The 10,097-nt window shown below is 35.7% G+C and overlaps 1 long non-coding RNA gene across 1 annotated transcript in view; it reads right to left on the bottom strand.

Moving 5' to 3' along the window:
- Positions 1-9,615, bottom strand: part of LOC138157242 (uncharacterized) — a 33,092-nt gene extending 23,477 nt beyond the window's left edge. Inside the window, exons 1-2 of the long non-coding RNA XR_011167333.1 lie at positions 9,482-9,615; positions 7,908-7,977 (exon numbers count right to left, since the gene is read on the bottom strand). This is a non-coding gene — a long non-coding RNA (uncharacterized lncRNA). The remainder of the gene's footprint in view (positions 1-7,907; positions 7,978-9,481) is intronic.
- Between the last annotated feature and the right edge of the window lie 482 nt (positions 9,616-10,097).

Raw genomic sequence — 10,097 nt, 5'->3', positions numbered from 1 at the left:
GAGAGAGAGAGAGAGAGAGAGAGAGAGAGAGAGAGAGAGAGAGAGAAGATTAACAAGATAGAGGGAAATGCACAGTTAGTAATCATAACTGTGAATGGAATAAACTCACCCATAAAATGGAAGCACATAGCAGATTGAATTAGAAACTAAAATCCAACAATATGTTGTTTACAAGAAACATACTTGAAGCAGAGAAACATACAAAGCAGAATCTCTTATGCTTCAACTGAAATGAAAAAAAAGGTAGAAGTAACAATCATTATCTCAAACAAAGCAAAACTAGACCTAATTAAAAGGGGCAAGCAGGGAAACCACATCTTGCTAAAAAGGAGCCATGGACAACAAAGTAATATCAATACTAAGCATATATGCACCAGATGGCATAGCAGCCAGATTCTTAAAGGAAGCGTTAAATGAATTATAGAAGAAATAGGAAGTAAAACTATGCTGGTGGGATACCTCAACCTTCTCACATCAGAGCTGCATAAATCTAACTATAAAATAAATAAGAAAGAAGTCAAGTAGATGAGTAGACTTTTAGAAAAGTTAGATATGATAGATCTCTAGAGAAAATTGAATGGGAATAGAAAGTAGTATATATTTTTCTCAGCTATATATGACATCATCACAAAAACTTACCATGTATTAAGGCATTAAAAACCTCACAAGCAAATGCAGAAAAGAAGTACTAAATGTACCCTTTTTAGACCATAACACAATAAAAATTATATTCAAAGAAGAGCCATGGAAGCATAGATTAAAAGTTAATCGGAAATCAAATAGTCTAATCCTAAAGAATGAGTGAGTCAAAGAACAAATCATAAAAACAATAACTTCATTAAATAGAATGACAATGACACAGCATTCCAAAATTTGTGAAATGCAGACAAAGAAGTACTTGGCAGGGAAATTTATATCTCTAAACGTGTATGTCAACATAAGAGAGAAAAAGCAGAACAATTAATTTAACATGCAACTAAAAATACTTAGAAAAGGGAACAAATTAAAAATCCCCAATTAAACACCAATGTAAAAACCCTAAAAATTAAAAAAGAGATTAAAAAATTAAACCAATAAACAAAAATAGAAGCTGAATTAATGGAAAAAACAATAAAATATATAAATCATTGGTTAATTTGACTTAAAAAGAAAACTGAATTACCAGTATCAAAAATGAAAAGGATGAACGCACCCCCCAATGAAGATAAAATTAAAGTAATTATTGTGAGTTATTTTGCCCAATTGTATGCCAGTAAAACTGACAATCTAGATAAAATGGATGAATATTTACAAAAATATAAACTGCCAAGATTCACAGAGAGGAAATAGAATACTTAACCTTATCTTAGAAAAAGCAATTGAACAAGCCATCAAGGAACTGCCTAAAAAAAATCCCAGGGCCAGATGGATTTACAACTGAATTCTACCAAACATTTAAAGAACAATCAATCCAAATGCCATATAAATTGTTTGAAAAATAGGTAAAGAAGAAATTCCTTTTATGACACAAATACATTTTGATACCTAAATCAGGAAAAGCAAAAACAGAGAAAGAAAACTGTAGACCAGTTTCCTTAATGAATGTTGATGGAAAATTTTTAAATAAAATTATATCAAGGAGAGTACAGCAATATATCATAAGGACCATACACTATAATCAGGTGGGATTTATGTCAGGAATGCAGCACTGGTTTAATATTAGGAAAACTATCAGCATAATTGACCATCTGAATAACAAAAACAACAAAAATTGAATGTTTGTATCAATAGATGGAGAAAACACCTCTGACAAAATATAGCAAACATTCCTATTCAAAATACTAAAAAGTATAGGAATCAATGGAGCTTTTCTTAAAATGATAAGTAGTATCTATCTAAAACCAAAAGTAAACATTGTCTGTAATGGGGATAAACTTTAAGCCTTCCTAATAAGATCAGAGCTGAAGCAAGGATGCCCATTATCATCACTATTATTTAACATTGTACTAGAAGTGCTAGCTATAGCAAAAAGACAAGAGAAAGAAAATGAAGGAATAGGCAATGAGGAAACAAAACTATCACTCTTGGAAGACAATATGATGGTATACTTAGAGAATCAATTAAAAAACTAGTTGAAACAATGAACAACTTCAACAAAGTTGCAAAATATAAAACAAACCCACATCAATAATTCTATATACTACCAATAAAACTCAGAAAGAAGAGATTGAAAGATAAATTTCATTTAAAATAATGGCAGACAATATAAAATATTTGGGAGTCTACCTGCCAAGACAAATCCAGGGATTATTTGAACACAGTAACAAAATACTTTTCACACAAATAGAGATCTAAACAATTGGAGTATTAATTGCTTATGGGTAGGCCCAAGTCAATATAATAAAAATGACAGTTCTACCTATTAATTTACTTATTCCATGCTATGCCAATCAAAATACCAAAGAATTATCTTATTGTAGCAGCAAGCACCCTAGCATACCCAGGATGGCTGCTAGCACAGTTTCTTTGATCTGCTTCTCTAAGGAAAGCAACTCAAAAGGGGTTAACCATCTTACTTTAATCAAACATATATCATTTACCTAGTTCAGGAGAAAAAGTCAGCACACTAAACTTGAGATAATAAAAACAGAAGTGACAAGTAGACAAAAATACAGAGAAAACAACACAATTCAGCAGACAAACAGCCAGGGCTTCTAGCTGTCTGACCATTACACACATACAGTGTTAATTACCAGAGGGAGAAGCAACAACATCTAGGTTTTCAAAGCTGAGGGGGCTCAATGGCTGCCCAGAGTCTCATATGGCCAAATCACACAAGTCTTCCCATAAGTGACCCCCAAAGCAAAACCTCACCTCAGATGTATATGTGTGTGTGTGTGTGTGTGTGTGTGTGTGTGTGTGTATCCTTCTCCAGGGTCAGAGAACATCACAACCCTCATAACCCACTGCCCAATCACAAAGTAACAAGGTGTGGGCATTCCTGAAAAAGAAGTCTCCCACCACAGGCTCCATGTGACCATTTTAAGCCTATTAGGGGGAAGAGTATATTTACAAATCAGGAAAGGTCCTCAAATTAACAAGCCTATCAAGGGGCAGGGAAGATCTTCAAATTACCATTAGCATTACATTTATAGAGTAGAAAAAATAGTAATGAAATTCATCTGGAAGAACAAAAGTTCAAAAATATCAAAAGAATCAATGGGAAAAAATATAAAGAAAGGCAATCTAGCAATTCCAGATTTCAAACTATATTGCAAAACAGTAATCATCAAAACAATCTGATACTAGCTAAGAAATAGAATGGTGGATCAATGGTGTAGATTAGGTACATTTATAAAATTATCATGTAAATGACCTCACAAATCTAGTGTTTGATAAACCCAAAGATCTAAGCTTTTAGGGTAAGGACTTAATATATGATAAAAATTGCTGGGAAAACTGGAAAGCAGTTTAGCAGACATTAGGCATAGATCAACATCTCCCACTGTACCAAGATAAAATCAAAATGGTTAATGACTTAGACATAAAGTGTGATGTAATAAGAAAATCAAGGGAACATTGAAAAATGTACCTGTCATATCTATGGAAAGAGAAGAGTTTATAAACATACAAGAGATAGAAAGGACTACAGGAAGTAAAATAAATCATTTTAATTGCATGAAATTAAAAGGTTTTTACACAAACAAAACCAATGCAGTCAAAATTAGAATTAAAATGGGAAACACGGAGAGGAATTTACTACAACTTTCTCTGATAAAGGTCTTATTTCTCAAATATATAGGAACTGAGTTAAATGTATACTATAAGTCATCCCCCAATTGATAAATTGTCAAAGAATGTGAACTGGCAGTTTTCAGAAGAAGAAACCAAAGCCATCTGTATTCATATTAAAATGCTCTAAATCACTGTTGATTAGAGAAATAGAAATCAAACAATTCTTAGGTAACACCTCATACCTTTCAGATTGGTAGAAAAGGAAAATGACAAATGTTGTTAGGGATGTGGAAAAACTGGTACACTAATACACTGTTGATGGAGTTGTAAACTGATAGAACCATTCTGGAGAGCAATTTTGAACTATGCCCAATGGGCTATAAAAAACTGCATATCCTTTAACCCAGAAATACCACTACTAGGTCTATACCCCAAAGAGAGCAAAGGAAAAAGGAAAGGAAGTCTTTGTATGCAAACATGTATAGCAGTTCTTTTGTGGCAGCAAAGAATTGGAAACTGAGGTGAGACCCATCAATAAGGAATGACTGAACAAGTTGTGGTATGTGATGCTGATGGAATACTATTGTGCTATAAGAAATGATGAGCAGAACGGTTTCAAAAACACCTGGGAAGACTTATATGAACTCAAGCAAAGTGAAATGAACAGAACCAGGAAAACATTGTATACAGCAATAGCAATATTATAGGGATGATCAATTGTGAAAAACTTAGCTACTCTAATCAAGAAAATGATCCAAGACAATCTTAAAGATCCCATGATGAAAAATACTATCTACTTCCAGAGAGAGAACTGAAGAACTCTGAATATAGAATGAAGCATACCTTTTTTTACTTTCTTTTTTGGTTTTGTTTTTGTTTTCTTTTTCAAAATGGTTAATATGGAAATATGTTTTTCATGATTTCACATGTATAATCGATATCAAATTGCTTGCCTTGTCAAGGGGGGAGGGGCAAGAGGGAGAGACAGAGATTGGAACTCAAAATTTTTTAAAATGACCATTAAATTTTTTAGTGTAATCAGGAAATAATTAACAAAATAAATAAAAATAACTACAAAAAATGATACAGTCACCTTCAAATCCTAGGTCCAGAGGTCTTCTGCAATATCCTCAGTCCATCAAGAAGTGCTTTTTAGGCATTTACTATGTGCCAGACACTGTGATAAATGTTGGGCAGCTTTAAACTCCTATTTTTATTCCCACTCTCCCCCTCATCCCTACCTGACAAGTATCTTCTCAGATAGGTTCTAAGAAAATAGACCCTTCAGAACAGAGACCTTTGTTTCCCTAAACTTCCCTTTTGGATACCATAAATAAATATGCAACTGCTAAGGCAGGAGAAGGAGGGTTCAAGCTTTGACAAGAAGAATAGAAACTATGGCACCTTTGGAGGAATCTCAATAGTTGCCAGCTTCTCATAAGGGCTTGGAGGGGCTATAATATTGCTTCTGTTGCTGTGGCAACCATGCATGACTAAATGAACAGCAAAATAAATAGTCCTAACAGGCTTCCATAGCATCAAAAGGATGACAACACTTTCCCTTTTGGGGGAACTTGTAGGCTGAACAACAGCCCCAGAAGACATAACTCACATGCAAATGCAAAGGATGATAGTGTTCAATAATAGCAAACAAACATAATACCCATCATGCCCTTGTCACACAAGCTCTTCCCCATGCCAAAGGCAAGGGTGGTGTTCTTTGGCTTCCCTGCTGTAAGAAAAGAGTCACCTTTCAAACTTGAAACCCCTTTTTGTGACATTCTATTTAATTTCAACACTGTTCTACTCGTCTCCCATTGAGCTTTTGTTGCAAGCAGATGGGCCAAGGGAGAATTGAGGGGAAGGAAAATGAGATAAAAAGAGGAGAAATGTGAAATTAACTGTAGCCCATAACTGGACTTTGTCTGGCCTGAGCAAAGGAGCAATATATGCTAATTAAGTGGACGAATGTGTCGCTTACTAAAAGAGTTATTTAAGACAGCAAGAACCAATTTTAAAAGAGGTAGAAACTATGTATGTATATATTTTTCCCTTACAAAGTTAACTAAGCGATAGATCTAAATAATTAGCTGAGCATTGTCCCTACAAAAACATCATCATGATTTTAGATGTTATTAGAATTAGTTTGGTCAAATACCTTTGACAATCATGAAAGCTTTTCAAGAAATCAGTCAGTCAAAACTCTTTTAATTGAACTATACAATGACATTTTTCAGGCAATGAGGTTGGTCTTTCAACCAGTGCAATTTTCTAATCCAATTATATGCAAAAGATTAGGGTAAAAAATCACTGCTCTAATCTCCAATAGGAGCCTGCCTAACCCTAATATCAGTGCCAAGAGTTAGAATGAAAAAAGCAATTTGGATTCAGTGATTTATTCATATCCTTGAACAAATCTCATTAGGAAACCAAGTAGCATTTCCTCAAGTCATGCCTATATTTTCCTATGGACCAGTTAGATCAACGATTTGGTCTACTGCATAGTAGGCCAAGATTAATCCAAACTCACAACCATCAATTGCTGCAAACTCCATGTGGTCAGTTCACCTGGTACAAACAAAGGCTTTGCTTCTTGGTCAGGAACTATATAACCTCAATCCTAACCACTCACCTTCTAAATAAGTCCTAGGTCATAAGGAAAATTCAGCTGCCACCTCACCCCCTAAAAACAATATAGCTATTTCAATAAAAACTCATGTTTCTACTAGAAAAAAAATGTATGGAAAATATACTGAAATATATCTTCTATACTAATGTGTGGTGTAGGGGTGTGGAAAGAGGGGTGAATCTGAGGTCAGAGGACATAGGTTCAAATCCTACTGCCACTTGTATAACCTTTGGCAAATCACTTGGCCTCATTTTCCTCATCTGTAAAATGAAGGTTCAACTAGACATTATTTTAGGTTCTGGACTGCACATTTTAGAAAACATATCTATAAGCATGTGATTTTTCAGAGGAAAGCAACTGGAATGTGAAAGTACTTCAAGTTCATGACAATGAAGAAAGACTAAAGAAACTTGAGATATTTGTCTTGGGGAAAGTGGGAAGGGATCATTGCCTTTAAGTGTTTAAAGACTATGATTGAAAAGTAGTAGACTTTTTCTTTATGTCCCCCATGCCTGGAATGTTCTCCCTCTCACCTCCACCACCTGGCTTTACTGGCTTCCTTCAAGTCCCAGCTAAAATCCCACCTTCTACAGGAAGCCTTTTCAAATCTTCCTTTATTCTAATGCCTTCCCTCTGTTGATTATTTCAAATTTATCCATCCCTGATACTATCTGTGTGACCTTGGGCAAGGTTACTTCACCTCCATCAACCTCCATTTCCCCATCTGTAAAATGAGGAATTTAGTATAGATGGCCTCTGAAGTCCCTTTCAGAACTAAAGTTATGGTCACATGACCTACTGAAGGCTGTCTTTAGGATTTAAGGGACTTCCCAGAAGAATTAGAGGAGTTAGTACATGTCCAAAACAATAAGTCCTTTTATCAGACACATTTTGATGTGTTTTGAGACAATCAAGGGAGCATGGAAGGGAAGGAAAAGGCAATAAGGGAAGTGTCCTATGCAGTATCCATAATGGAATAGAGGCTGACACCTCCAAAGTAAGAGTAGTCCCTCCTTCCCAACACACATGCATACTGAGTCTGTCTGACAGTTCCAAAGCAGAACAGAGGAAAGGCAAGGCCTGATGGTCCTCAGGCCATGGCCACAATGGTCTTCTGGGAGACTTCTCCCAGCCCTGTTAAACCAAAGACTCCTGAATCCATTTTCACTTCGTGCATCATGGAAGCTTAGGCAACTTTCTGGGGCAAAGGCAGCTTAGGTATCTTAAAGAGAAGGCTGGGCTACTGGAAGTCCTTGGTTTGAATTTCACATCAAATACTCACCAGCTGTGTGTCTAATCTCTCTGAGTCTCCACTTCTTTATCTGTAAAAGAAGGAGGTTGGCCTTGATGGCCTCTAAGGATTCAAGCTTTAAAGCTTTGCTCCTGTGAAGATAGGCAATCCATAGAACGTAAGCTCCCTGAAGGGACTATTTTTCATTTTTTCTTTGTAACCCCAGTCCTTCACGCAGTTCCTTGTACACAGCTGGTATTTAATAAATTGCTTACTAAATTGAATATATGCACCTATAGCTCTAGTCAACCTTTGTAGTTTAGTTGGACTCACCCAAGCTGGTCTCTTGTTGGCACAGCCTTTGAGGAGTATTCAAGGTCACCACCACACCACAATGCAGAGTCTGAGGAGGAATTGAACAAGGGAAATAAATGCACAGAAATTAAATGAGTATGGTATTAGACTGCACATAAACAACAGGTCATATTCATTAAAAATACAACTTAATTCCTGCCTTAGCTTAAATATAACACAATTAGATGACAGCATCCTACAGAAATAACCATCTAGTCTTCCATTGTTTCTGCACTGGTGATTTCATAAGAAACATAGAGTTTGGGTATATCTTGCCTCATACCTTTATGACCTTCAGCAAATTGCATAGCCTCAGTTTCCTCTTCTATAAAATAAAGGGGTTTTAGTAGGTTTCCTCTGAAATCCTTGACCTTATGGTTCTCTTCTTTATATGTTTTGTGTAAATAAACATTTTATGAATTAATCATATTTTAAATACATTAAGTAAATTGTTTAAAGAAATCCTATAGTAAAGCAGCAACTCCTAATTTATCTTGGGATGGGACATGCAGTTAAATATTAATTCATTATTTATATATTATATATAAATACATAATATTAATTCATTAAATATTAATTTATACCTATTTATTCACCTATTATATTTACATTATATTATATATTTATTCACCTATTATATAAAGTGCACAATTATTAGCAAAGACATGATGGAGTGAAAGTCATTTCCCTTTGACCAAGCCCCTGGTCACTAAAAAGACCTTAGTTGAATGATCCTGAATTCCTGAGAAAAGTGGGGTGAGTTTTAATCATTCCTTGTATTGAATATTGGAAATGATATGCCTGGAGTCAGCCTCTTTCTGCAGAAATAGTCATTTCTGCAGAACTTTTATTGTTGTTGAGTTTAATCACAGTAATCTTTGTTCTCCAAACTTATCAGCACAAGAAAAGTGCCTTGTATGGACTAGAAAAGTTCCTGCTTTGCTGGTACTGTGTTAAAACTATTTAGAAGTTGCCTACTTTCCTCTGTAGGATATAGGTCCTTTTGGAATGCAAGAAGCAAAACACACACACACACACACACACACACACATACACACACAATTGCTTTCAAGAGAAATATGTGCAGTGTAGTACTGCACACAAACTCCAGTAATTCGAGAGAGTTGTTCCCAAAATAAGGCATTCCAGCCAAAGAGGCACAGTTCAGGAAATTAATGTAGTATATCTTTTCATAAGCCCTGAACTGCAACAGACAGCAAATCTTTCCTGAGTCATAAAACTTCTCTATTCGATTACAGAAAACTCCCAGCCCTGCAACCCTGGTCTGGCTGAAGCTGGTAGCATTGCCTTCTTCCTGACAGAGGAAGAACAGCAGTGACTTAGAGGAAAAGAGCTTTTGCCAATGTGAAATGCCAAAGATATACGTCTTCTCCCCAAGCCACTCCTCACCCCAACTGTTTTGAACTGATCCCAATTCTGAACTCTTCAGCACGCTAAAGTCAAGATAAATGGGTAGCACGTCTCTGGATAGATATTAATAGTGATGTCTATGCATGGCAGTTGTGCTGGGGGCGGGATCTTTTAACACTCACAAATTATCTGGGAGAAAAAGCGTGAGACAGTGGAAAGAGCATTAACTCTGGATTCCAAGAGCTTCAGGTCAAGTTCCAGTTCTGCCAAGTCAACCCCAGTGACCTTGGGCAAGGTCACTCTCTGGATCTGTTTCCTCATCTGTAAAGAAAAGGATGAAATACATGGTCTCTGCTGTTCCTTTCAGCTCTAGGTCCATGACCTCAAATACAATTTAAAATTTCAGGGCAAAATTGGGGAAATGGCTAAACAAATTGCATATATATGCAGTAAGAAATGAAAAGCATGATGAATATAGAAACCCATGGAAAGACTAACATGAACTGATGCAAGTGAAGTCACCAGAGTCAGGAAAGCAGTATACACAATGACAAAATAGAAAGAATAACCACGAAACAATCAAAACTGGATGTTGGGAAATTATGAAGGATAAACTTTGTCCCAAAGAAGAGATAAAAGAAGATCCAGTCCTGTTCCTTTGTAAAGGTTGGAGTCTATGAATGTAGGCTATAGAATAGAATATCAGACACTTTTTGGAATGTTGGTCTGTTTTGTTGACTTTTTTTTTCCTCTTTCTCTTTATTTAAAAAAAATTGTTGTAAGGAATGGTTTGGGGGA

Source organism: Petaurus breviceps, unplaced genomic scaffold, assembly GCF_028583685.1.
Source record: "Petaurus breviceps papuanus isolate PSGF00001 unplaced genomic scaffold, PetGlider_PUasm1.0 171, whole genome shotgun sequence".
NCBI lineage: Eukaryota > Metazoa > Chordata > Mammalia > Diprotodontia > Petauridae > Petaurus > Petaurus breviceps.
Note: the sequence above shows the minus strand (reverse complement) of the source record. Positions and strands in the feature narration are given on the sequence as shown.